This window comes from Schistocerca americana, unplaced genomic scaffold (genome assembly GCF_021461395.2).
Source record: "Schistocerca americana isolate TAMUIC-IGC-003095 unplaced genomic scaffold, iqSchAmer2.1 HiC_scaffold_315, whole genome shotgun sequence".
NCBI lineage: Eukaryota > Metazoa > Arthropoda > Insecta > Orthoptera > Acrididae > Schistocerca > Schistocerca americana.
Window position 1 is genome coordinate 50001 of NW_025726033.1, and position 27500 is coordinate 77500.

The 27500-nt window shown below is 56.9% G+C and overlaps 10 non-coding genes and 4 pseudogenes across 10 annotated transcripts; all 14 read left to right on the plus strand.

The window, feature by feature from the left end:
* The first annotated feature begins 5 nt into the window (after nucleotides 1-5).
* LOC124579940 lies at nucleotides 6-198 on the plus strand. The gene has a single exon (XR_006973068.1). It is a non-coding gene; the product is annotated as a U2 spliceosomal RNA (small nuclear RNA).
* Nucleotides 199-939: 741 nt separating this feature from the next.
* Nucleotides 940-1132, plus strand: LOC124579867. Its single transcript, XR_006973018.1, has one exon. It is a non-coding gene; the product is annotated as a U2 spliceosomal RNA (small nuclear RNA).
* Nucleotides 1133-1876: 744 nt separating this feature from the next.
* LOC124579952 lies at nucleotides 1877-2069 on the plus strand. The gene has a single exon (XR_006973079.1). It is a non-coding gene; the product is annotated as a U2 spliceosomal RNA (small nuclear RNA).
* Nucleotides 2070-2810: 741 nt separating this feature from the next.
* LOC124579869 lies at nucleotides 2811-3003 on the plus strand. Its single transcript, XR_006973019.1, has one exon. It is a non-coding gene; the product is annotated as a U2 spliceosomal RNA (small nuclear RNA).
* Nucleotides 3004-3747: 744 nt separating this feature from the next.
* Nucleotides 3748-3940, plus strand: LOC124579830. The gene has a single exon (XR_006972984.1). It is a non-coding gene; the product is annotated as a U2 spliceosomal RNA (small nuclear RNA).
* A 743-nt stretch (nucleotides 3941-4683) lies between these two features.
* Nucleotides 4684-4876, plus strand: LOC124579842. The gene has a single exon (XR_006972995.1). It is a non-coding gene; the product is annotated as a U2 spliceosomal RNA (small nuclear RNA).
* A 6145-nt stretch (nucleotides 4877-11021) lies between these two features.
* Nucleotides 11022-11160, plus strand: LOC124579900 (annotated as a pseudogene).
* Nucleotides 11161-11168: 8 nt separating this feature from the next.
* LOC124579886 lies at nucleotides 11169-11342 on the plus strand (annotated as a pseudogene).
* Nucleotides 11343-12085: 743 nt separating this feature from the next.
* LOC124579903 lies at nucleotides 12086-12197 on the plus strand (annotated as a pseudogene).
* Nucleotides 12198-18135: 5938 nt separating this feature from the next.
* On the plus strand, nucleotides 18136-18334 carry LOC124579888. The gene has a single exon (XR_006973032.1). It is a non-coding gene; the product is annotated as a U2 spliceosomal RNA (small nuclear RNA).
* Nucleotides 18335-19077: 743 nt separating this feature from the next.
* Nucleotides 19078-19270, plus strand: LOC124579860. Its single transcript, XR_006973011.1, has one exon. It is a non-coding gene; the product is annotated as a U2 spliceosomal RNA (small nuclear RNA).
* Nucleotides 19271-20013: 743 nt separating this feature from the next.
* On the plus strand, nucleotides 20014-20206 carry LOC124579854. The gene has a single exon (XR_006973006.1). It is a non-coding gene; the product is annotated as a U2 spliceosomal RNA (small nuclear RNA).
* A 743-nt stretch (nucleotides 20207-20949) lies between these two features.
* On the plus strand, nucleotides 20950-21142 carry LOC124579861. Its single transcript, XR_006973012.1, has one exon. It is a non-coding gene; the product is annotated as a U2 spliceosomal RNA (small nuclear RNA).
* Nucleotides 21143-21885: 743 nt separating this feature from the next.
* Nucleotides 21886-21997, plus strand: LOC124579910 (annotated as a pseudogene).
* The last annotated feature ends 5503 nt before the right edge of the window (nucleotides 21998-27500 follow it).

Sequence of the window (27500 nt, forward strand, 5' to 3'; positions counted from 1 at the left end):
TCCTTATCGCTTCTCGGCCTTTTGGCTAAGATCAAAGTGTAGTATCTGTTCTTATCAGCTTAATATCTGATACGTCCTGCATCGCAGGACCAGAATATTAAACTCATTTTTGGCTCATGACGGAGTGCTAGGGGCTTGCTCCACCTCTGTCGCGGGTTGGCCCGGCATTGCAGTACCGCCGGGATCGGCCCACCTAAAATTAATTAAAACACAGACTGAAATGAGTTAATATTCTGCAGTGATCAGATATTCCGCTGGTAGCAAAACTTGTTGTAGTTGTCGATTTGCCCAGTAGTTAGCTGCTTACACACCACGATTTCTTGTAATTAATTTAACATTATCTTACGTAATTTATTTATTTATTTTTTTTTTTTTTTTTTGCGGTTAGCTGGACCGCTCTTGCAGCCGCATTACACTAGGCTGGTTATTTATGTGGGCACAGAAGGGTGCCTTCGGATGCCTCGTTGGCGTCACATATGGTCCGGCCACAGATAATTTTAATTAAATTTTTTGGAGTTATATCCTTAGCTCCTCGCGAACGTCGTCGTCGTCGCCGCACGCACGCAGAATGCGTGTGCAGACACACGTATGCAGTAGGCGGTGGACGATGCAAGCACTCGGCTAGGTGTAGCTCGCGCCAGCCTCGCGCCGATGTTGCTCGCGCCGGCCTGGAGCTGCTGTAGGGCGGACTCACGGCTTCTCCACTGCCCTGGCAGCTAGCGGCGTTCAGATGGGAGTTGCAGTTTACTCTTGGACATGGAGGGTAGTACTGGGCTGTTGACGAGTGCTCTCGTGAATTGTCGATCCTTCCTGTTCTTGCTTTTGCGATGTTTTCGACGGTCGCCTGTTGCCATATCGGCCCGTACCACCGTTTGTCACTCCCACAAGTGGAGCGCACACGCTGCAAGCATTTAGGCCCTTCCACTGCGGTTTTTCCTTATCGCTTCTCGGCCTTTTGGCTAAGATCAAAGTGTAGTATCTGTTCTTATCAGCTTAATATCTGATACGTCCTGCATCGCAGGACCAGAATATTAAACTCATTTTTGGCTCATGACGGAGTGCTAGGGGCTTGCTCCACCTCTTTCGCGGGTTGGCCCGGCATTGCAGTACCGCCGGGATCGGCCCACATAAAATTAATTAAAACACAGACTGAAATGGGTTAATATTCTGCAGTGATGAGATATTCCGCTGGTAGCTAAACTTGTCGTAGTTGTCGATGTGCCCAGTAGTTAGCTGCCTACACACCACGATTTCTTGTAATTAATTTAACATTATCTTACGTAATTTATTTATTTATTTTTTTTTTTTTTTTTTTGCGGTTAGCTGGACCGCTCTTGCAGCCGCATTACACTAGGCTGGTTATTTATGTGGGCACAGAAGGGTGCCTTCGGATGCCTCGTTGGCGTCACATATGGTCCGGCCACAGATAATTTTAATTAAATTTTTTGGAGTTATATCCTTAGCTCCTCGCGAACGTCGTCGTCGTCGCCGCACGCACGCAGAATGCGTGTGCACACACACACGTATGCAGTAGGCGGTGGACGATGCAAGCACTCGGCTAGGTGTAGCTCGCGCCAGCCTCGCGCCGATGTAGCTCGCGCCGCCCTGGAGCTGCTGTGGGGCGGACTCACGGCTTCTCCACTGCCCTGGCAGCTAGCGGCGTACAGATGGGAGTCGCAGTTTACTCTTGGACATGGAGGGTAGTACTGGGCTGTTGACGAGTGCTCTCGTGAATTGTCGATCCTTCCTGTTCTTGCTTTTGCGATGTTTTCGACGGTCGCCTGTTGCCATATCGGCCCGTACCACCGTTTGTCACTCCCACAAGTGGAGCGCACACGCTGCAAGCATTTAGGCCCTTCCACTGCGGTTTTTCCTTATCGCTTCTCGGCCTTTTGGCTAAGATCAAAGTGTAGTATCTGTTCTTATCAGCTTAATATCTGATACGTCCTGCATCGCAGGACCAGAATATTAAACTCATTTTTGGCTCATGACGGAGTGCTAGGGGCTTGCTCCACCTCTGTCGCGGGTTGGCCCGGCATTGCAGTACCGCCGGGATCGGCCCACCTAAAATTAATTAAAACACAGACTGAAATGAGTTAATATTCTGCAGTGATCAGATATTCCGCTGGTAGCAAAACTTGTTGTAGTTGTCGATTTGCCCAGTAGTTAGCTGCTTACACACCACGATTTCTTGTAATTAATTTAACATTATCTTACGTAATTTATTTATTTATTTTTTTTTTTTTTTTTTGCGGTTAGCTGGACCGCTCTTGCAGCCGCATTACACTAGGCTGGTTATTTATGTGGGCACAGAAGGGTGCCTTCGGATGCCTCGTTGGCGTCACATATGGTCCGGCCACAGATAATTTTAATTAAATTTTTTGGAGTTATATCCTTAGCTCCTCGCGAACGTCGTCGTCGTCGCCGCACGCACGCAGAATGCGTGTGCAGACACACGTATGCAGTAGGCGGTGGACGATGCAAGCACTCGGCTAGGTGTAGCTCGCGCCAGCCTCGCGCCGATGTTGCTCGCGCCGGCCTGGAGCTGCTGTAGGGCGGACTCACGGCTTCTCCACTGCCCTGGCAGCTAGCGGCGTTCAGATGGGAGTTGCAGTTTACTCTTGGACATGGAGGGTAGTACTGGGCTGTTGACGAGTGCTCTCGTGAATTGTCGATCCTTCCTGTTCTTGCTTTTGCGATGTTTTCGACGGTCGCCTGTTGCCATATCGGCCCGTACCACCGTTTGTCACTCCCACAAGTGGAGCGCACACGCTGCAAGCATTTAGGCCCTTCCACTGCGGTTTTTCCTTATCGCTTCTCGGCCTTTTGGCTAAGATCAAAGTGTAGTATCTGTTCTTATCAGCTTAATATCTGATACGTCCTGCATCGCAGGACCAGAATATTAAACTCATTTTTGGCTCATGACGGAGTGCTAGGGGCTTGCTCCACCTCTTTCGCGGGTTGGCCCGGCATTGCAGTACCGCCGGGATCGGCCCACATAAAATTAATTAAAACACAGACTGAAATGGGTTAATATTCTGCAGTGATGAGATATTCCGCTGGTAGCTAAACTTGTCGTAGTTGTCGATGTGCCCAGTAGTTAGCTGCCTACACACCACGATTTCTTGTAATTAATTTAACATTATCTTACGTAATTTATTTATTTATTTTTTTTTTTTTTTTTTTGCGGTTAGCTGGACCGCTCTTGCAGCCGCATTACACTAGGCTGGTTATTTATGTGGGCACAGAAGGGTGCCTTCGGATGCCTCGTTGGCGTCACATATGGTCCGGCCACAGATAATTTTAATTAAATTTTTTGGAGTTATATCCTTAGCTCCTCGCGAACGTCGTCGTCGTCGCCGCACGCACGCAGAATGCGTGTGCACACACACACGTATGCAGTAGGCGGTGGACGATGCAAGCACTCGGCTAGGTGTAGCTCGCGCCAGCCTCGCGCCGATGTAGCTCGCGCCGCCCTGGAGCTGCTGTGGGGCGGACTCACGGCTTCTCCACTGCCCTGGCAGCTAGCGGCGTACAGATGGGAGTCGCAGTTTACTCTTGGACATGGAGGGTAGTACTGGGCTGTTGACGAGTGCTCTCGTGAATTGTCGATCCTTCCTGTTCTTGCTTTTGCGATGTTTTCGACGGTCGCCTGTTGCCATATCGGCCCGTACCACCGTTTGTCACTCCCACAAGTGGAGCGCACACGCTGCAAGCATTTAGGCCCTTCCACTGCGGTTTTTCCTTATCGCTTCTCGGCCTTTTGGCTAAGATCAAAGTGTAGTATCTGTTCTTATCAGCTTAATATCTGATACGTCCTGCATCGCAGGACCAGAATATTAAACTCATTTTTGGCTCATGACGGAGTGCTAGGGGCTTGCTCCACCTCTGTCGCGGGTTGGCCCGGCATTGCAGTACCGCCGGGATCGGCCCACCTAAAATTAATTAAAACACAGACTGAAATGAGTTAATATTCTGCAGTGATCAGATATTCCGCTGGTAGCAAAACTTGTTGTAGTTGTCGATTTGCCCAGTAGTTAGCTGCTTACACACCACGATTTCTTGTAATTAATTTAACATTATCTTACGTAATTTATTTATTTATTTTTTTTTTTTTTTTTTGCGGTTAGCTGGACCGCTCTTGCAGCCGCATTACACTAGGCTGGTTATTTATGTGGGCACAGAAGGGTGCCTTCGGATGCCTCGTTGGCGTCACATATGGTCCGGCCACAGATAATTTTAATTAAATTTTTTGGAGTTATATCCTTAGCTCCTCGCGAACGTCGTCGTCGTCGCCGCACGCACGCAGAATGCGTGTGCACACACACACGTATGCAGTAGGCGGTGGACGATGCAAGCACTCGGCTAGGTGTAGCTCGCGCCAGCCTCGCGCCGATGTAGCTCGCGCCGCCCTGGAGCTGCTGTGGGGCGGACTCACGGCTTCTCCACTGCCCTGGCAGCTAGCGGCGTACAGATGGGAGTCGCAGTTTACTCTTGGACATGGAGGGTAGTACTGGGCTGTTGACGAGTGCTCTCGTGAATTGTCGATCCTTCCTGTTCTTGCTTTTGCGATGTTTTCGACGGTCGCCTGTTGCCATATCGGCCCGTACCACCGTTTGTCACTCCCACAAGTGGAGCGCACACGCTGCAAGCATTTAGGCCCTTCCACTGCGGTTTTTCCTTATCGCTTCTCGGCCTTTTGGCTAAGATCAAAGTGTAGTATCTGTTCTTATCAGCTTAATATCTGATACGTCCTGCATCGCAGGACCAGAATATTAAACTCATTTTTGGCTCATGACGGAGTGCTAGGGGCTTGCTCCACCTCTGTCGCGGGTTGGCCCGGCATTGCAGTACCGCCGGGATCGGCCCACCTAAAATTAATTAAAACACAGACTGAAATGAGTTAATATTCTGCAGTGATCAGATATTCCGCTGGTAGCAAAACTTGTTGTAGTTGTCGATTTGCCCAGTAGTTAGCTGCTTACACACCACGATTTCTTGTAATTAATTTAACATTATCTTACGTAATTTATTTATTTATTTTTTTTTTTTTTTTTTGCGGTTAGCTGGACCGCTCTTGCAGCCGCATTACACTAGGCTGGTTATTTATGTGGGCACAGAAGGGTGCCTTCGGATGCCTCGTTGGCGTCACATATGGTCCGGCCACAGATAATTTTAATTAAATTTTTTGGAGTTATATCCTTAGCTCCTCGCGAACGTCGTCGTCGTCGCCGCACGCACGCAGAATGCGTGTGCAGACACACGTATGCAGTAGGCGGTGGACGATGCAAGCACTCGGCTAGGTGTAGCTCGCGCCAGCCTCGCGCCGATGTTGCTCGCGCCGGCCTGGAGCTGCTGTAGGGCGGACTCACGGCTTCTCCACTGCCCTGGCAGCTAGCGGCGTTCAGATGGGAGTTGCAGTTTACTCTTGGACATGGAGGGTAGTACTGGGCTGTTGACGAGTGCTCTCGTGAATTGTCGATCCTTCCTGTTCTTGCTTTTGCGATGTTTTCGACGGTCGCCTGTTGCCATATCGGCCCGTACCACCGTTTGTCACTCCCACAAGTGGAGCGCACACGCTGCAAGCATTTAGGCCCTTCCACTGCGGTTTTTCCTTATCGCTTCTCGGCCTTTTGGCTAAGAAGCACCCCGCGGTCGGAGCGGTCCGTTGTGCTCTGTAGCGGGTCGCGAGTCGCGTTTCGTGGTCGTTTCGTTTGTTCTTGGTTTTTCCAGCGTTGATATTTTTGCGGTGAATATGTCGAACCGGTCGAACAGTATTCAATGCGTATTCGACAGAGCAGCGAGACGGCCTACGGCCTTTGAAATACAGGAATGGATATTTGGTGATCTGAAAGTACCGGAAAATGACGTCGACACCTTTCAACTGGATTTTGTCTTATTCTCGTTATTCGTGAAATTTCTCGACCAGGAGAAATACGAAAAGTATGGCCTGGCACTCGCGGGCGAACATCCGTTCCGCTACTTCGATGGAACTGTCGGAACAGTGCATATAGTGCCATCTGGCTTTGGGATACGGACTGTGCGGGTATTTAACGTACCCCCTGAGTGTCCCAATGACGTAATCGGCCGTGTCCTGTCGCGGTATGGCACGGTGCTCAGCATCACGAATGAGAAGTGGGGCAGTGCCTACCGTTTCCAGGGCAACAGCGGCGTTCGTAGTGTCCGCATGGACCTCCGCCAGCACATCCCATCGTATATAAATGTTGCGAGTACCAGGGCCCAGGTCACCTATATTGGGCAGCCGCAGACTTGCTCCCTTTGTCAATCGACGGAGCATCTCCGCGTGGACTGCCCGCGCCGGCGTCCTGTACAACTGCCGCGGGAACGCACTGCTGGTACCGACCTTGTGCCTCTCCTCAGCGAGGTAGTGGCGGGCGCTGCCCACCGTCCCGCTGAGCGAACTGACGTGTCGCCCCCGCCAGAAGCAGTGCAACCGGCACCCAGTGCACCGGTTGACGGACCCGTCCCGGACCAGACGCCCGTTGTGGCGGTACCGCCGGCGGCGTCTGATGTGCCTGCTATGGCGAGTGATGTGGTCGCTGTCGAACAGATGGAGGTCGTTCTTCCTACCCCGCCCCTCCCGGCAGATGACGCTAAGTCCCCCCGCCGTCGTCATCGGCGCAAGAAGGCGAACCCGGACCAGCCGGCGGAGGAGGCGGACGGTTTACGTCCCCCTGAGAGCGGCAGTGAGGCTGACTCTCAGGCCTCCTCAGTTTCTCGCTCTGTTTCCGCTGACCGCTCGGGCGGTATGCGGCAAACTGCTCGGCAACTAGAGGCTCTTATCAGTTCCTCGCGAGATCGTGGAGCGATCCCTGCAAAACGCAAACATGACCAGGGTAGTGACCAGCCAATGCAGCGTACTCGTACCCTTTCACATCTTACTGTGTCCGACGCGTCTGCGCCGCCTGGCTCAGACTATCCTGCCGATGGGGGAGGCCTGAACTGGGCTGACGACGAGGGCGATGACATGCGTGATTGAGTGGGGCTTTCCCCACATGAGCTGCTTCGTATTTGTTTCTCACGTCCGGGGTGATATCGCTGGGTTCTGGTGTGGATATTTCCACACCTGCTTCCCTACGGCCGTAACCCTATCTGCCGTTGTCTCCTCTGTGTTGCTCTCCCATGCCTGCCTTTGACCGTCCGCCGGGAGCCCTCTCCCTTTTAACGATCAATATCAACTCCATCTCCAACCCGATCAAACTTCGATCTCTAAAGGACTTTCTCCGCCTTGGTGCGTTTGATGTGGTCTTTCTCCAGGAGGTCTGTGCCCCTTTTCTATCTGACCTTGCTGGTTATGAGGCACTGTATAACATCGACCCTGACGCCCGGCGGGGTACTGCTTTGCTCTACCGCTCAGAGTTTACTCCATCCCACGTTACCACGCTACCCAACGGTCGCGTTCTTGCATGTATCCTTCAAGATGTCCTTTTTCTAAATGTCTATGCTCCTTCTGGTGCTAACCACAGGCATGACAGAACGACACTTTTTCAGTCTGATCTCCCCCCTTTCTTAGCAGCTCGTCGCCCTATCGTCTTTGGCGGAGACTTCAACTGTGTGGTTGCCGAAGTTGATCAGGTCCCGACGCCTATGCGGTGTGAAGCGCTCGCTTCGCTCCTTCGGGCGGCTGACCTTACTGACACGTGGCGCCACTTCCATCCCGCCTACACGCAATTTACCCACATCTATCCCACTGGAGCCAGCCGTATTGATCGTGTTTATGTCTCGGCTGATTTGACTCCCGCCCTTTGTGCCGTCCAAGTCATACCCGTGGCCTTTAGTGACCACTGTGCGTACTCGTGTTCCTTGCGTATCGCGGGTCCCGTCCCGGTTCCTCGTGGCACCTCTTGGAAGATGAATACCCTTCATCTATCCCTGCCCGAACTTCGTGCTCTCGTCACGAAAACGTGGCAGGATTGTCTCGTGGACACTTCCCGGTACCCTACCACGGTGGTTTGGTGGCTCCGCTGTGCGAAGCCCCGGCTGCGACGTGTTATCCGGCAATATAGTCGCGACGTCGCCCACTGGAAACGTAGCACGTTGGCCTTCTATCAGCAGTGTCTCACTGACGCCCTGACTCTTCCTGCTGACAGGTACGATCAGCTCCACATGCGCCTCAACAAAATTAAGGCGCAAATCCTTCGCTTCTCTCGGGAGAAAGCCGATGGTATGGTGGTGCGGTGTCGTTCTGCATCCCTGATTGACGGCGAGGAGCCATCCATTTATCACCTTGCCTCTGAACGAACTCGTGCCACGAAGAACACCATTCTGCGCCTTAAGACAGACGATGGTGCGCGTATCACGGACAACCGTGACGTCCTCCAACACCTGACGGACCATTTCACGCACCTCTTCCAGGATGTTGAGGTCGACGTTGCCGCCCAACGTGCACTTGTCAGTGGGGTGCCAACTTCTTTGGATCGTCATGACCGCGGCTCTTTAACCGAGCCCCTGACACTCGCTGACCTCACATCTGTCCTCCGTGCCTGTCCGGGACGCAAATCACCAGGCCCCGACGGTCTCCCTTACGAGTTCTACCAACAATTTTGGGACCTGCTCGGCGACCGTTTCTGCAAAATGTGCGAGGAGATTTTTGCTGGATGCGACTTACCCGCCGACTTTTTATCTGGACGTATTGCCCTTATTCCAAAGGTGACTGGTCACTGCCGAGCTCAAGACCTGCGTCCTATCACTGTCCTTAACACTGACTATAAGTTGGTGGCACGATGCGTGGCCTCTCGTCTCAAACAGGCGATGACTAAGGTACTTTGCCCCACTCAATCCTGTGGCGTTTCGCGTCGGAACATCTTCACCGCCGCTTCCCTGTACCGCGATGTTGTCTTCCTCACCGCTGACACTCGCACCCCGGCTGCCATTCTTTCCTTGGACTTCGCCGGTGCCTTTGACAGGGTCTCGCACCCTTACCTGCTGGGCGTTATGTCGCGGATGGGTTTTGGGGAGCGCTTCATACGCCTCATCCGGAACTTCTTGGATGGGGCGAACTCCACTATCGTGGTGAACGGTTGCCGGTCGCGCCCCATTCCCATCAGACGGTCAGTTCGACAGGGGTGTCCCTTGTCGATGTATTTGTTTGCCTTAGCGTTGGACCCCATGCTGCGTGACATTGGCCGGTTGGTCGACGGTGTCGTTCTCCCAGGCGTCACCTTCCGCTGTGCGGCCTACGCCGATGACGTTGGTGTGTTCGTTGCTAACGCAAGGGACATCGATTCCGTTCGCCGCATTCTCGATGTTTATGAACGGGCCTCCGGTGCTCAGTTAAATCCCAACAAGACTGTGTTACTTCCGCTAGGGCCACGATCTTTGACCGTCGAACGCCCCTGGTACCGAGTTGTGGGGGAACAGCGTATCTTGGGTCTTGAGGTGACTGCCTGTCCGCAGCGTATGTTAACCCTCACGTGGCGGCGGCTTCTCACACGCATCAGGGGCCTTTGCGTGAGCCACGCTGATCGACGGCTCGACCTCCATCAACGCATCCAGCTTATTAATGGTTATCTCCTCTCACGAGCATGGTATGTCGCCCAACTCCTTACGCTGCCGAAGCAGATCGGCCGAGCCATATCCCAAGCAGTATATTGGCTCTTGTGGCGGCATGCGCTGTTCAAGGTTGATGCGCTGACCTGTACGCTGCCGAAGGTCGATGGCGGCCTTGGCCTCATTGACTTTTCCCGGAAATGTGCGGCCCTTCTGATTCACCGTGTCGCCGCTTTGCGCGACGCCGACCCCGGTGGGACTACAGCGGTCCTCTTCGACCGTTATCGTCCACACTCGGCGCGTGCACCGGTCTGTTTGATGCATATTCCGATCCGGCTGACGACGGTCAGAGACTATTACTTCCACCGCAGTTATGTCCTCGCAGTGGCCACTGACAAGGCACGCACGTCGAAGCGCCTTTACCAGGCACTCCGAGGCCAGCCCAAGCCCCATAAATTAGAGGACAGACGACCGTCGGTCATCTGGCGCCAAGTTTGGGCTAATATTAACAACTCAGCCCTTCCCACGGCAGTTTCAGCGCTATGGTACCGTGTCGTCAACAATTTAATCCCCACTAACCATCGCCTGGCGGCCATCCGCCTACGGCCCTCGGCTGCTTGCGGCCGCTGTGGTGACGTTGACACCAGGGAGCATCGCCTCCTCTGCCCCCACGTCACAGAAGTGTGGACCCTTGCACGTGTACTCATAGCGCTGATCGGTGGGACGACGCCAGCAAATGTATCCACCGACTGGTTCCTTACACCTGATCTTCAAACACAACCCCGACCAAGGCGTAACGCAATGGTGTGGCTCTTGGGCCACACCATTTTCACGATCTACGACCTTTCCCTCACCGATGCTGTCTCTTACATGGACTACCTGTGGAGCCAGCATCGCGTGGCGGAATCTGCTCGAAACTATACGACCACTTTTGCCCGGTATTTGAAAGTTGCAATGATCCATGGATACCAAACGGTGTTCCAGGTTGCCTAGGGCACCTTGTCCAGGCATTGCCTGGGCTTGCCCCTGGTTCTTTGCACCAATCTTTGACTTGACACTCCACAGATTCGCAATTGGCACAATTATTGCAAAAACTTTATTGGAAACATAGGAATCACGTAATCAATCTTAGAAGTTTATTCCTTCGTTAATTCTCTGGGCGATGGGAATCTCTCGCCAGTTTTATTTTCACTTGTGTGTGCTGCCGTCCCTGTTTTTAATTTCCTTTCATTTCTATCTTTCTTTCTTTCTTTCTTTCTTCCTTTTGGTTCTCAAATCAATCTTTCTTCACACCTGCAGAGCGAGGTGTCTTTCTGAGTCAAGTGTCGTCGCCCGTTGCGGCATAGCGGAGTATGCCCCTCGTTTTTTTTAATTTCGTTCCTGGCAACAAGTCTTGCTACTCAATGCACCCTGCTGTACGTGCTGCGTCGACACTCTCGGATGGCGGCAATTTTGGAGCGGACAAGGTAGGGCTGTAGGGGAGGAAGGAGGCCCAAAAGAAAAAAAAAAAAAAAAAAAAAAAGTGTAGTATCTGTTCTTATCAGCTTAATATCTGATACGTCCTGCATCGCAGGACCAGAATATTAAACTCATTTTTGGCTCATGACGGAGTGCTAGGGGCTTGCTCCACCTCTGTCGCGGGAAAAAAATAAAAAAAAAAAAAAAAAAAAGTGTAGTATCTGTTCTTATCAGCTTAATATCTGATACGTCCTGCATCGCAGGACCAGAATATTAAACTCATTTTTGGCTCATGACGGAGTGCTAGGGGCTTGCTCCACCTCTGTCGCGGGTTGGCCCGGCATTGCAGTACCGCCGGGATCGGCCCACCTAAAATTAATTAAAACACAGACTGAAATGAGTTAATATTCTGCAGTGATCAGATATTCCGCTGGTAGCAAAACTTGTTGTAGTTGTCGATTTGCCCAGTAGTTAGCTGCTTACACACCACGATTTCTTGTAATTAATTTAACATTATCTTACGTAATTTATTTATTTATTTTTTTTTTTTTTTTTTGCGGTTAGCTGGACCGCTCTTGCAGCCGCATTACACTAGGCTGGTTATTTATGTGGGCACAGAAGGGTGCCTTCGGATGCCTCGTTGGCGTCACATATGGTCCGGCCACAGATAATTTTAATTAAATTTTTTGGAGTTATATCCTTAGCTCCTCGCGAACGTCGTCGTCGTCGCCGCACGCACGCAGAATGCGTGTGCACACACACACGTATGCAGTAGGCGGTGGACGATGCAAGCACTCGGCTAGGTGTAGCTCGCGCCAGCCTCGCGCCGATGTAGCTCGCGCCGCCCTGGAGCTGCTGTGGGGCGGACTCACGGCTTCTCCACTGCCCTGGCAGCTAGCGGCGTACAGATGGGAGTCGCAGTTTACTCTTGGACATGGAGGGTAGTACTGGGCTGTTGACGAGTGCTCTCGTGAATTGTCGATCCTTCCTGTTCTTGCTTTTGCGATGTTTTCGACGGTCGCCTGTTGCCATATCGGCCCGTACCACCGTTTGTCACTCCCACAAGTGGAGCGCACACGCTGCAAGCATTTAGGCCCTTCCACTGCGGTTTTTCCTTATCGCTTCTCGGCCTTTTGGCTAAGATCAAAGTGTAGTATCTGTTCTTATCAGCTTAATATGGGCTGATATGGGCTGATTTCTGCACCGGGAAGCGGTCGCTTTTATTCTCCTGTTTCAGGTCCGCGACCTGAACAATGGAGCTTGTGGTGACGCTGCCGGCGGAGGTCTTCCGCTGCCGGATCTGCTTCGTCACCAAGGCTGCCGGGAGACCTACTTTTGGCGAGTACAAGGACCACTCGGCCCTTCTCCGCCACTATAGGAGGCTGCACGACCCGGAAACGGTTCCCGTTTTCGAGTGTCAGTTTTGCGGCCGACGCGACCCGCGGCTGAAGACGCTGCGGTTACACCAGCGGCTCTGCAATGCAGATTCCGCAACCCCCGGCGCTGCCAGTCGGGGGAGAGTGAGTATGGGACACGATGCCGTGTCTGGCTCTCTGGGGCACCCAGAGAGGTCAGCCGGCGGGAGGTCACAGGCGAGGGCCCCCGAAGCTAGTAGGACAGGCCCTTCGTCCTTAGTTAGTGCTGGGCGCAAGCCACAGGCGAAAGCGGCTCGGGAAGCTAGTACCATAGGCCGCCTAGCCTTAGATAATAGAGAGGGGCTATGGCCACAGCCCAGTCCGGTCCCCGAAGCTAGTAGGACAGACCGGCTGGACTTAGGATTAACTTACGCGGCGGTCCTGACCCGCAGCAGCGTGGTGGGCTCACAGGCTGCCTTGCCCTCACCCTGTGTGAGTGTGCAGGCGTCTGCGACGCCCAGGACGGCGGTGGTTGCCACCCCCGCGTCGTGTGTACTCTGTGTGCGCACGCCGAGGAGGTCTGGCATCCCCCTGCCGACACGCTCCGCGACGTCAACCGCGTCGCCACGAGTGCCGAGCGCAAGTTCGGGAGGTGAAGGCAGCACGCTGCCGACGCCTGCCGCCGAACGCGTCGCTCCGGCCAGAGGCGCAGTGTCCGGCATGGGCCGCGGCTCGCCGCCGCCCGCGCCGGCCATTGCGCCCAGTGGCGTACGCTGGCCACGTCGTGCGGCTGCCGCAGGCGCCTCCCGCCCGCCATCTGTCGGGAGCGTGGGTACCGGCCTGGGACTGCCGCCCGCATTCGCTACGCCGCCAACAGGTGGCTCTGCGGTGCGGGTGGGCAGTGGCAGGCAGGCTGCCTCGCTCGCCGCGACCGTTGGTGTTGTCATTCACGGCGCAGCCGCGCCGCCGGTTGACGCACCAAAGGCCGCGCGCCCGGCGGATGCACCGGATGGTGTGGTGCTTGTGCGGTCGCAGACGTACACGCGCCGCGTCTCCTCTGCCCTGCCGGCGGTTACGTCGAGTGACGCCCGTCACTCCGTCTCCGCTCAGGCAGGGAGTGCTATTAACTCAAAAGCTCCTGTTGCAGATCATGAGTGGCACGTAGTCACCCCACGGAGGGACAGACGCCGTGCTGCAGGACGCAGACCACCGCCCCCGGACCGACGGCGCATCATACCGCCCAGTCCGCGTAACAGCGGCCCGGCGCGAGCCAACGCGCCTGGGCGGCCGGCGCGAGCTACACCTCGTGTATCTCGCGCCGGCGGCAGGGCGCGGGCGACCGCTGGGCCATCTGTTGGCGGCGCGGCGAACAACAGCCGCGGTGCGCTGGGCCCGAGCGCCAGGCCGGCGCGAGCTACACCTCGAGACGCCCGGCCGGCGCGGGCTACACCGGCCACCCCTACGACTACTGCGCCATCTGGTAGCGATCGTCGGGCACCCAGTCCGCGTAACAGCGGCCCGGGGCGAGCCGGCGCGCCCAGTCAGCCGGCGCGAGCTACACCCCGTGTTTCTCGCGCCGGCGGCGGGCCGCTGGCTACCGCCGGGCCATCTGTTGGCGGCGCGGCGAACACCAGCCGCGGTGCGCCCGACCCGAGCGCCAGGCCGGCGCAAGCTACACCGGCCCCTGCTGCTACCGCTGCGCCACCTGTCACCAGCGCGGCGTTCGAAAGCAGCACTGAGCGGCCCACGCCAGATGGCAGCACGGCACCACCACCGACGCAGACGACGGAGCGGCGCGACGTGAACGGAGGGACTGCAGCTGCGTCTCCCAGAACTGGCAGCAAGAAGAGGAGACGCCGACGCCGTAACACCCGGCCCAGTCCCAACCTCCCGCCGCAAAACTCCCGTCCTACACCGAACTCGACCAACCCTCCTATACCCTCCGAACAGGGTGCAACCGAGGCAGCTCCGCCCCCCCCTCTCCCGGCCGACGCTCGGCTAACGGAGAGGCAGCGGCGCTGGCTGGCGGCCCTGGAGAGCGTCCACAACCAACCGTGGGACGCATTCGTCGCGGTCGTCGAGGACTTCATCTCCGAGATCGCCGAGACGAAGCCACAACGCCAGGCAGCCGGAGGTCGACAGGATGGGCCACCAGCAGCAGCGCACCGCGGCCAGGGCCGCGCCGACGCTGCTGCCAATCCCCCTCCCCCTGCCCCTACACGCGGCCGCGGTGGGCGGCGCGGTGGACGTGGCGCACGGCGCGCGGCGGCCGCCGAGCGTCGGTACGACGCGAATGCAGCATCTGAGATTCAGAAGCTGTACCGCGCGGACCGGCGCAAGGCGATGCAGCGCGTCCTTGGCGAGACGTCGCCGTACTGCCAAATCGATGGCAACGTGCTCACGGAGCACTTTAAGGTAATATACTCTAAATCCGAATTTTCCGTTACAGATGCACCAGCTGCTGTCCCGGACTTTGCCGCCACCACGCCTCCTGATGTCAGCGAGGAGGTCCTGCTGCCGATCACACCTTCAGAGGTGCAACAGCGGCTCCAGAAGGCGAGCAATACTGCTCCTGGGGCAGACGGAGTCACCTACTCGGACTTGCGACGTGAGGATCCTGGCTGCCACGTGCTAGCTAAGATCTTCTCGCGCTGCTGGAAAGAGCGGAAGACTCCGGTGCAGTGGAAAATATCCACTACCGTCCTCATCCACAAGAAAGGGGACGTCTCGGACGTGACAAACTGGCGGCCTTTAGCATTGAGCTCTACCATCTCTAAGCTCTTTGCTGCAATCGTTGCGGACCGCACTTCTCTCTGGGCGGAGCGGTTGAACCTGCTCTCCCCAGAACAGAAGGGCTTCCGCACGTTTGAAGGCTGCTACGAGCACAACTTCATTGTGCAGACGGCAATTGATGATGCAAGGCGCAGGGGAGGCCAAGCATGCTTTGCTTGGCTTGATCTGGCGAATGCTTTCGGCTCAGTGCCTCACGCTCACCTCCTTGGAGTACTGAGCAGGATGGGACTACCAGAGCAATTGCACCATCTAATTGCCGACATGTACGATGGTTGCTCCACCCGCGTCCGCACATCTGACGGACTAACGGAGGAGATAGAGATCCAGGCAGGGGTCAAGCAGGGCTGTCCACTGTCGCCCATCGTCTTTAATCTCGCGCTCGAGCCGGTACTTCGCGCCGCAACCTCACTCAGAAATGAGTGTGGTATTCCGCTTAGCGGCGTCAGTGTGAGTGCACTGGCGTATGCGGACGATATCGTGCTTCTGGCGCGGGATTCAGAGGCGATGCAGACGCTCCTCAATGTTGTGGGTGAGGCGGCGACGTGGGCCGGGCTTACCTTCAAGCCGTCGAAGTGTGCCACGCTTCACATCCGCCGTCGGCAGACACTAGGCTCGGTATTCGCCCTGCAAGGGGGAGAACCAGCCGTGCTCGGTGCGGGTGACGCCTACCTCCATCTTGGCGTTCCCACCGGGTACAAAGTCACGCAGACGCCAACGGATGCGATCGCGGCGATTCGACGCGACTTGCAGCACCTGGACGCTTCCCTGCTGGCTCCCTGGCAGAAGATTGACGCTGTGCGTGTCTTTCTCCTCCCTAGGCTTGACTTTGTCATGCGGGGCGGAGCGGTACGCAAGGGGCCGCTATCTGCACTCGACAAGGCAGTGAAAGCGGCTGTCAAATCATGGCTGTTCCTCCCACAGCGTGCGTCCACCGAACAGCTGTACCTCGCGCTGGGAGAGGGAGGATGCGGCCTGACGCCGCTCGCGGACGCTGCGGACATCTCGACGATCGTCCACGGCTTCCGCATGCTGCACTGCGACGACGCCACCGTCCGCGACATCGCCTGGGCCACACTAACTACGGCCGCGCGCCGCCGACTGGGGAGGGAGCCGAGTCGTTCCGACTTGGCCACCTACCTTAGCGGCAGCACTGAGGGTGACCTCGCACGCGACGGAGGTGACATCCAGTCACTGTGGACGCGCGTCAGGAACGCCACAAGGCGCCTAGCGCCGCGTGGCGTCACTTGGCGCTGGAGTGAGCTGCTTTCTGAGTTGCAGGTGGAGGTCGGCGGCCGACCCGCCATCGCTGACGACGCGGAACACGGCGGCATCGGAGGGGTGACGCAGCCGGCCACGGAGGGGACGGCGCCTGGGACTACACGACACCTCGAAGATGGCGGCGATGGACCGCAGCACGATGATGACAGCGTGGGACGCACCGCCAACACTGGCGTCGAGCATGTCCGGGTGGGAGGGGGCGCCAAACGTCTTCTCTCGCGGACGCTCCGCGAGTGTCTGAGGCAGCGCCTGCGCCACATCCTACTCAGGAAACCGGACCAGGGGAAGGTGTTCGAGTGCACCAGGGAGTCCACAGCGTCCAACCACTTCATAGCGGGAGGCAAATACACCCGCTTCGCAGACTGGCGCTTTATCCATCGCGCCAGACTCGGAGTCGTGCCTCTGAACGGTTGTCGCCGCTTTGATGGGCGGGCAAACAACAACAAAGCCTGCCGACGCTGTGGCCACAACAACGAGACGCTCCCGCACGTAATTAACGCGTGCATGGTGCACTCAGCAGCCCTGCAGTATCGCCACAACGCGGTCCTCAACCGCCTCGCGACAGCAGTCGCAGGGCGGCCAAGAAGAGGAAACACTGCTGTTCCTGACATCAGGATCAACCAAGCCGTCATAGGGGACAGCAGTGGGCTGCGTCCGGACCTCGTGATAACGGACGAGGTCGCGAAGACTGTAACCATCGTCGATGTGACAATCCCCTTCGAGAACAGGCGGATTGCGCTCGACAACGCTCGGCAACTGAAGAGGATAAAGTACGCCGACGTTGCGCGCGGATTAGCCGCTCGCGGCTATTCCGTCACTGTCGACGCCCTGGTTGTCGGCAGTCTGGGGGCGTGGGACCGCCAGAACGATGCAGTGCTTCGGCACCTAGGCATCGCTAGCCGCTACTGCCAACTGATGCGGCGGCTGATGGTGTCTGACACCATCAAGTGGTCCCGCGACATTTACGTGGAACACATTACTGGCCACCGCCAGTATGTGTCCCCCTAGACTGTGGCATGCTCTGACGTCAGGCTGCGAGACCCTCGAGACTGCAGTCGTCGGAGAACTTCGAGGTCGGTGCCTTCGTGACGTCGGCGTCGAGATTCTCCTCCACGACGCGGGACCGCGGCGCTACACCATCTTCGCGCCGCACTGCAGCAGTGCCGAGTCAGTAGCGGTGCGTGCGGTGCTGCCTGGTGCCCCTCCCTCCGTGGTGTCCGCCGAATATGGCCCCCACCTCGGTTGGCGCGGTGCTGGGCGGCGCCGAACGTGTGCCTACTGCCCGGCAGTCTCCAGCCAGCGTGGGAAGCAACGCCCTCCTGCCACGACACCCCGGTGACGTCTGCCGCAAGGCGGACAGAGGGGAGAAGTCCGGCTGTGTGTGACCCGCCTGCGTGCGTGGCACACCAGCCGCTGGCAGCCGTGCATGTGCAGTGTGCTGTCAGGGCATGGAGAAGAATGCAATAAATAAAATAGACCCTAAAACTAGGTCCAAACTTTCCCCAGTGTGAATTATCTAAGGCCGCGCCTATCGCGGAATTAATCTTAAGGTAATATACTTAAGCATCCGCGCCTAACGCGGTCTTCCAATATTTAAGTAGTGGGCTTAACCCACGAATTAGAATAAGATTCAACTATTTAAGTGCGGTTAGAACCGTTTACTATATATTTTAACTTAAAATTTTCATTAAATTTGTAATACTCGATTTATATAGAGTCATGAATATTCTTTCTTAAATTTATACTTCTTAAAACTGTAACTAAGAATTATCTCGGAAAATAAAAATCTGTTCTTATCAGCTTAATATCTGATACGTCCTGCATCGCAGGACCAGAATATTAAACTCATTTTTGGCTCATGACGGAGTGCTAGGGGCTTGCTCCACCTCTGTCGCGGGTTGGCCCGGCATTGCAGTACCGCCGGGATCGGCCCACCTAAAATTAATTAAAACACAGACTGAAATGAGTTAATATTCTGCAGTGATCAGATATTCCGCTGGTAGCAAAACTTGTTGTAGTTGTCGATTTGCCCAGTAGTTAGCTGCTTACACACCACGATTTCTTGTAATTAATTTAACATTATCTTACGTAATTTATTTATTTATTTTTTTTTTTTTTTTTTGCGGTTAGCTGGACCGCTCTTGCAGCCGCATTACACTAGGCTGGTTATTTATGTGGGCACAGAAGGGTGCCTTCGGATGCCTCGTTGGCGTCACATATGGTCCGGCCACAGATAATTTTAATTAAATTTTTTGGAGTTATATCCTTAGCTCCTCGCGAACGTCGTCGTCGTCGCCGCACGCACGCAGAATGCGTGTGCACACACACACGTATGCAGTAGGCGGTGGACGATGCAAGCACTCGGCTAGGTGTAGCTCGCGCCAGCCTCGCGCCGATGTAGCTCGCGCCGCCCTGGAGCTGCTGTGGGGCGGACTCACGGCTTCTCCACTGCCCTGGCAGCTAGCGGCGTACAGATGGGAGTCGCAGTTTACTCTTGGACATGGAGGGTAGTACTGGGCTGTTGACGAGTGCTCTCGTGAATTGTCGATCCTTCCTGTTCTTGCTTTTGCGATGTTTTCGACGGTCGCCTGTTGCCATATCGGCCCGTACCACCGTTTGTCACTCCCACAAGTGGAGCGCACACGCTGCAAGCATTTAGGCCCTTCCACTGCGGTTTTTCCTTATCGCTTCTCGGCCTTTTGGCTAAGATCAAAGTGTAGTATCTGTTCTTATCAGCTTAATATCTGATACGTCCTGCATCGCAGGACCAGAATATTAAACTCATTTTTGGCTCATGACGGAGTGCTAGGGGCTTGCTCCACCTCTGTCGCGGGTTGGCCCGGCATTGCAGTACCGCCGGGATCGGCCCACATAAAATTAATTAAAACACAGACTGAAATGGGTTAATATTCTGCAGTGATGAGATATTCCGCTGGTAGCTAAACTTGTCGTAGTTGTCGATGTGCCCAGTAGTTAGCTGCCTACACACCACGATTTCTTGTAATTAATTTAACATTATCTTACGTAATTTATTTATTTATTTTTTTTTTTTTTTTTTGCGGTTAGCTGGACCGCTCTTGCAGCCGCATTACACTAGGCTGGTTATTTATGTGGGCACAGAAGGGTGCCTTCGGATGCCTCGTTGGCGTCACATATGGTCCGGCCACAGATAATTTTAATTAAATTTTTTGGAGTTATATCCTTAGCTCCTCGCGAACGTCGTCGTCGTCGCCGCACGCACGCAGAATGCGTGTGCACACACACACGTATGCAGTAGGCGGTGGACGATGCAAGCACTCGGCTAGGTGTAGCTCGCGCCAGCCTCGCGCCGATGTAGCTCGCGCCGCCCTGGAGCTGCTGTGGGGCGGACTCACGGCTTCTCCACTGCCCTGGCAGCTAGCGGCGTACAGATGGGAGTCGCAGTTTACTCTTGGACATGGAGGGTAGTACTGGGCTGTTGACGAGTGCTCTCGTGAATTGTCGATCCTTCCTGTTCTTGCTTTTGCGATGTTTTCGACGGTCGCCTGTTGCCATATCGGCCCGTACCACCGTTTGTCACTCCCACAAGTGGAGCGCACACGCTGCAAGCATTTAGGCCCTTCCACTGCGGTTTTTCCTTATCGCTTCTCGGCCTTTTGGCTAAGATCAAAGTGTAGTATCTGTTCTTATCAGCTTAATATCTGATACGTCCTGCATCGCAGGACCAGAATATTAAACTCATTTTTGGCTCATGACGGAGTGCTAGGGGCTTGCTCCACCTCTGTCGCGGGTTGGCCCGGCATTGCAGTACCGCCGGGATCGGCCCACCTAAAATTAATTAAAACACAGACTGAAATGAGTTAATATTCTGCAGTGATCAGATATTCCGCTGGTAGCAAAACTTGTTGTAGTTGTCGATTTGCCCAGTAGTTAGCTGCTTACACACCACGATTTCTTGTAATTAATTTAACATTATCTTACGTAATTTATTTATTTATTTTTTTTTTTTTTTTTTGCGGTTAGCTGGACCGCTCTTGCAGCCGCATTACACTAGGCTGGTTATTTATGTGGGCACAGAAGGGTGCCTTCGGATGCCTCGTTGGCGTCACATATGGTCCGGCCACAGATAATTTTAATTAAATTTTTTGGAGTTATATCCTTAGCTCCTCGCGAACGTCGTCGTCGTCGCCGCACGCACGCAGAATGCGTGTGCACACACACACGTATGCAGTAGGCGGTGGACGATGCAAGCACTCGGCTAGGTGTAGCTCGCGCCAGCCTCGCGCCGATGTAGCTCGCGCCGCCCTGGAGCTGCTGTGGGGCGGACTCACGGCTTCTCCACTGCCCTGGCAGCTAGCGGCGTACAGATGGGAGTCGCAGTTTACTCTTGGACATGGAGGGTAGTACTGGGCTGTTGACGAGTGCTCTCGTGAATTGTCGATCCTTCCTGTTCTTGCTTTTGCGATGTTTTCGACGGTCGCCTGTTGCCATATCGGCCCGTACCACCGTTTGTCACTCCCACAAGTGGAGCGCACACGCTGCAAGCATTTAGGCCCTTCCACTGCGGTTTTTCCTTATCGCTTCTCGGCCTTTTGGCTAAGATCAAAGTGTAGTATCTGTTCTTATCAGCTTAATATCTGATACGTCCTGCATCGCAGGACCAGAATATTAAACTCATTTTTGGCTCATGACGGAGTGCTAGGGGCTTGCTCCACCTCTGTCGCGGGTTGGCCCGGCATTGCAGTACCGCCGGGATCGGCCCACATAAAATTAATTAAAACACAGACTGAAATGGGTTAATATTCTGCAGTGATGAGATATTCCGCTGGTAGCTAAACTTGTCGTAGTTGTCGATGTGCCCAGTAGTTAGCTGCCTACACACCACGATTTCTTGTAATTAATTTAACATTATCTTACGTAATTTATTTATTTATTTTTTTTTTTTTTTTTTGCGGTTAGCTGGACCGCTCTTGCAGCCGCATTACACTAGGCTGGTTATTTATGTGGGCACAGAAGGGTGCCTTCGGATGCCTCGTTGGCGTCACATATGGTCCGGCCACAGATAATTTTAATTAAATTTTTTGGAGTTATATCCTTAGCTCCTCGCGAACGTCGTCGTCGTCGCCGCACGCACGCAGAATGCGTGTGCACACACACACGTATGCAGTAGGCGGTGGACGATGCAAGCACTCGGCTAGGTGTAGCTCGCGCCAGCCTCGCGCCGATGTAGCTCGCGCCGCCCTGGAGCTGCTGTGGGGCGGACTCACGGCTTCTCCACTGCCCTGGCAGCTAGCGGCGTACAGATGGGAGTCGCAGTTTACTCTTGGACATGGAGGGTAGTACTGGGCTGTTGACGAGTGCTCTCGTGAATTGTCGATCCTTCCTGTTCTTGCTTTTGCGATGTTTTCGACGGTCGCCTGTTGCCATATCGGCCCGTACCACCGTTTGTCACTCCCACAAGTGGAGCGCACACGCTGCAAGCATTTAGGCCCTTCCACTGCGGTTTTTCCTTATCGCTTCTCGGCCTTTTGGCTAAGATCAAAGTGTAGTATCTGTTCTTATCAGCTTAATATGGGCTGATATGGGCTGATTTCTGCACCGGGAAGCGGTCGCTTTTATTCTCCTGTTTCAGGTCCGCGACCTGAACAATGGAGCTTGTGGTGACGCTGCCGGCGGAGGTCTTCCGCTGCCGGATCTGCTTCGTCACCAAGGCTGCAGGCAGGCCAACTTTTGGGGAGTACAAGGACCACTCGGCCCTTCTCCGCCACTACAGGAGGCTGCACGACCCGGAAACGGTTCCCGTTTTCGAGTGTCGGTTTTGCGGCCGACGCGACCCGCGGCTGAAGACACTGCGGTCACACCAGCGGCTCTGCAATGCAGACTCCGCAACCCCCGGCGCTGCCAGTCGGGGGAGAGTGAGTATGGGACACGATGCCGTGTCTGGCTCTCTGGGGCACCCAGAGAGGTCAGCCGGCGGGAGGTCACAGGCGAGGGCCCCCGAAGCTAGTAGGACAGGCCCTTCGTCCTTAGTTAGTGCTGGGCGAAAGCCACAGGCGAAAGCGGCTCGGGAAGCTAGTACCATAGGCCGCCTAGCCTTAGATAATAGAGAGGGGCTATGGCCACAGCCCAGTCCGGTCCCCGAAGCTAGTAGGACAGACCGGCTGGACTTAGGTTTAACATACGCGGCGGTCCTGACCCGCAGCAGCGTGGTGGGCTCACAGGCTGCCTTGCCCTCACCCTGTGTGAGTGTGCAGGCGTCTGCGACGCCCAGGACGGCGGTGGTTGCCACCCCCGCGTCGTGTGTACTTTGTGTACGCACGCCAAGGAGGTCTGGCATCCCCCTGCCGACACGCTCCGCGACGTCAACCGCGTCGCCACGAGTGCCGAGCGCAAGTTCGGGAGGTGAAGGCAGCACGCTGCCGACGCCTGCCGCCGAACGCGTCGCTCCGGCCAGAGGCGCAGTGTCCGGCATGGGCCGCGGCTCGCCGCCGCCCGCGCCGGCCATTGCACCCAGTGGCGTACGCTGGCCACGTCGTGCGGCTGCCGCAGGCGCCTCCCGCCCGCCATCTGTCGGGAGCGTGGGTACCGGCCTGGGACTGCCGCCCGCATTCGCTACGCCGCCAACAGGTGGCTCTGCGGTGCGGGTGGGCAGTGGCAGGCAGGCTGCCTCGCTCGCCGCGACCGTTGGTGTTGTCATTCACGGCGCAGCCGCGCCGCCGGTTGACGCACCAAAGGCCGCGCGCCCGGCGGATGCACCGGATGGTGTGGTGCTTGTGCGGTCGCAGACGTACACGCGCCGCGTTTCCTCTGCCCTGCCGGCGGTTACGTCGAGTGACGCCCGTCACTCCGTCTCCGCTCAGGCAGGGAGTGCTACTAATCAGAAAGCTCCTGTTACAGATTACGAGTGGCACGTAGTCACCCCACGGAGGGACAGACGCCGTGCTGCAGGACGCAGACCACCGCCCCCGGACCGACGGCGCATCATACCGCCCAGTCCGCGTAACAGTGGCCCGACGCGAACCAACGCGCCTGGGCGGCCGGCGCGAGCTACACCTCGTGTATCTCGCGCCGGCGGCAGGGCGCGGGCGACCGCTGGGCCATCTGTTGGCGGCGCGGCGAACAACAGCCGCGGTGCGCTGGGCCCGAGCGCCAGGCCGGCGCGAGCTACACCTGGAGACGCCCGGCCGGCGCGGGCTACACCGGCCACCCCTACGACCACTGCGCCATCTGGTAGCGATCGTCGGGCACCCAGTCCGCGTAACAGCGGCCCGGGGCGAGCCGGCGCGTCCGGTCAGCCGGCGCGAGCTACACCCCGTGTTTCTCGCGCCGGCGGCGGGCCGCTGGCGACCGCCGGGCCATCTGTTGGCGGCGCGGCGAACACCAGCCGCGGTGCGCCCGACCCGAGCGCCAGGCCGGCGCAAGCTACACCGGCCCCTGCTGCTACCGCTGCGCCACCTGTCACCAGCGCGGCGATCGATAGCAGCACTGAGCGGCCCACGCCAGATGGCAGCACGGCACCACCACCGACGCAGACGACGGAGCGGCGCGACGTGAACGGTGGGACTGCAGCTGCGTCTCCGAAAACTGGCAGCAAGAAGAGGAGACGCCGACGCCGTAACACCCGGCCCAGTCCCAACCTCCCGCCGCAAGACTCCCGTCCTTCACCAGACCTGACAGGCCCCCCTGTACCCTCCGAACAGGGCGCAACTGAGGCAGCTCCGCCCCCCCCTCCCCCGGCCGACGCTCGGCTAACGGAGAGGCAGCGGCGCTGGCTGGCGGCCCTGGAGAGCGTCCACAACCAACCGTGGGGCGCATTCGTCGCGGTCGTCGAGGACTTCATCTCCGAGATAGCCGAGACGAAGCCACAACGCCAGGCAGCCGGAGGTCGACAGGATGGGCCACCAGCAGCAGCGCACCGCGGCCAGGGCCGCGCCGGCGCTGCTGCCAATCCCCCTCCCCCTGCCCCTACACGCGGCCGCGGTGGGCGGCGCGGTGGACGTGGCGCACGGCGCGCGGCGGCCGCCGAGCGTCGGTACGACGCGAATGCAGCGTCTGAGATTCAGAAGCTGTACCGCGCGGACCGGCGCAAGGCGATGCAGCGCGTCCTTGGCGAGACGTCACCGTACTGCCAAATCGATGGCAGCGTGCTCACGGAGCACTTTAAAAATATCTATGCTAAATCTGACTTCTCTCTTTCAGATGCACCAGCTGCTGTCCCGGACTTTGCCGCCACCACGCCTCCTGATGTCAGCGAGGAGGTCCTGCTGCCGATCACACCTTCAGAGGTGCAACAGCGGCTCCAGAAGGCGAGCAATACTGCTCCTGGGGCAGACGGAGTCACCTACTCGGTCTTGCGACGTGAGGATCCTCGCTGCCATGTGCTAGCTAAGATCTTCTCGCGCTGCTGGAATGAGCGGAAGACTCCGGTGCAGTGGAAAATATCCACTACCGTCCTCATCCACAAGAAAGGGGACGTCTCGGACGTGACAAACTGGCGGCCTTTAGCATTGAGCTCTACCATCTCTAAGCTCTTTGCTGCAATCGTTGCGGACCGTACTTCTCTCTGGGCGGAGCGGTTGAACCTGCTCTCCCCAGAACAGAAGGGCTTCCGCACGTTTGAAGGCTGCTACGAGCACAACTTCATTGTGCAAACGGCAATTGATGATGCAAGGCGCAGGGGAGGCCAAGCATGCTTTGCTTGGCTTGATCTGGCGAATGCTTTCGGTTCAGTGCCTCACGCTCACCTCCTTGGAGTACTGAGCAGGATGGGACTACCAGAGCAATTGCACCATCTAATTGCCGACATGTACGATGGTTGCTCCACCCGCGTCCGTACATCTGACGGACTAACGGAGGAGATAGAGATCCAGGCAGGGGTCAAGCAGGGCTGTCCACTGTCGCCCATCGTCTTTAATCTCGCGCTCGAGCCGGTACTTCGCGCCGCAACCTCACTCAGAAATGAGTGTGGTATTCCGCTTAGCGGCGTCAGTGTGAGTGCACTGGCGTATGCGGACGATATCGTGCTTCTGGCGCGGGATTCAGAGGCGATGCAGACGCTCCTCAATGTTGTGGGCGAGGCGGCAACGTGGGCCGGGCTTACCTTCAAGCCGTCGAAGTGTGCCACGCTTCACATCCGCCGTCGACAGACACTAGGCTCGGTATTCGCCCTGCAAGGGGGAGAACCAGCCGTGCTCGGTGCGGGTGACGCCTACCTCCATCTTGGCGTTCCCACCGGGTACAAAGTCACGCAGACGCCAACGGATGCGATCGCGGCAATTCGACGCGACTTGCAGCACCTGGACGCTTCCCTGCTGGCTCCCTGGCAGAAGATTGACGCTGTGCGTGTCTTTCTCCTCCCTAGGCTTGACTTTGTCATGCGGGGCGGAGCGGTACGCAAGGGGCCGCTATCTGCACTCGACAAGGCAGTGAAAGCGGCTGTCAAATCATGGCTGTTCCTCCCACAGCGTGCGTCCACCGAACAGCTGTACCTCGCGCTGGGAGAGGGAGGATGCGGCCTGACGCCGCTCGCGGACGCTGCGGACATCTCCACCATCGTCCACGGCTTCCGCATGCTGCACTGCGACGACGCCACCGTCCGCGACATCGCCTGGGCCACACTAACTACGGCCGCGCGCCGCCGACTGGGGAGGGAGCCGAGTCGTTCCGACTTGGCCACCTACCTTAGCGGCAGCACTGAGGGTGACCTCGCACGCGACGGAGGTGACATCCAGTCACTGTGGACGCGCGTCAGGAACGCCACAAGGCGCCTAGCGCCGCGTGGCGTCACCTGGCGCTGGAGTGAGCTGCTTTCTGAGTTGCAGGTGGAGGTCGGCGGCCAACCCGCCATCGCTGACGACGCGGAACACGGCGGCATCGGAGGGGTGACGCAGCCGGCCACGGAGGGGGCGGCGCCTGGGACTACACGACACCTCGATGATGGCGGCGATGGACCGCAGCACGATGATGACAGCGTGGGACGCACCGCCACCACTGGCGTCGAGCATGTCCGGGTGGGAGGGGGCGCCAAACGTCTTCTCTCGCGGACGCTCCGCGAGTGTCTGAGGCAGCGCCTGCGCAACCTCCTACTCAGGAAACCTGACCAGGGGAAGGTGTTCGAGTGTACCAGGGAGTCCACAGCGTCCAACCACTTCATAGCGGGAGGCAAATACACCCGCTTCGCAGACTGGCGCTTTATCCATCGCGCCAGGCTCGGAGTCGTGCCTCTGAACGGTTGTCGCCGCTTTGATGGGCGGGCAAACAACAACAAAGCCTGCCGACGCTGTGGCCACAACAACGAGACGCTCCCGCACGTGATCAACGCGTGCATGGTGCACTCAGCAGCCCTGCAGTATCGTCACAACGCGGTCCTCAACCGCCTCGCGACAGCAGTCGCTGGGCGGCCAAGGAGAGGAAACGCTGCTGTTCCTGACATCAGGATCAACCAAGCCGTCATAGGGGACAGCAGTGGGCTGCGCCCGGACCTCGTAATAACTGACGAGGCCGCTAAGACTGTGACCATCGTCGATGTGACAATCCCCTTCGAGAATAGGCGGATTGCGCTCGACAACGCTCGGCAACTGAAGAGGATAAAGTACGCCGACGTTGCGCGCGGATTAGCCGCTCGCGGCTATTCCGTCACTGTCGACGCCCTGGTTGTTGGCAGTCTGGGGGCGTGGGACCGCCAGAACGATGCAGTGCTTCGGCACCTAGGCATCGCTAGCCGCTACTGCCAACTGATGCGGCGGCTGATGGTGTCTGACACCATCAAGTGGTCCCGCGACATTTACGTGGAACACATTACTGGCCACCGCCAGTATGTGTCCCCCTAGACTGTGGCATGCTCTGACGTCGGGCTGCGAGACCCTCGAGACTGCAGTCGTCGGAGAACTTCGAGGTCGGTGCCTTCGTGACGTCGGCGTCGAGATTCTCCTCCACGACGCGGGACCTGCGGCGCTACACCATCTTCGCGCCGCACTGCAGCAGTGCCGAGTCAGTAGCGGGGCGTGCGGTGCTGCCTGGTGCCCCTCCCTCCGTGGTGTCCGCCGAATATGGCCCCCACCTCGGTTGGCGCGGTGCTAGGCGGCGCCAAACGTGTGCCTACTGCCCGGCAGTCTCCAGCCAGCGTGG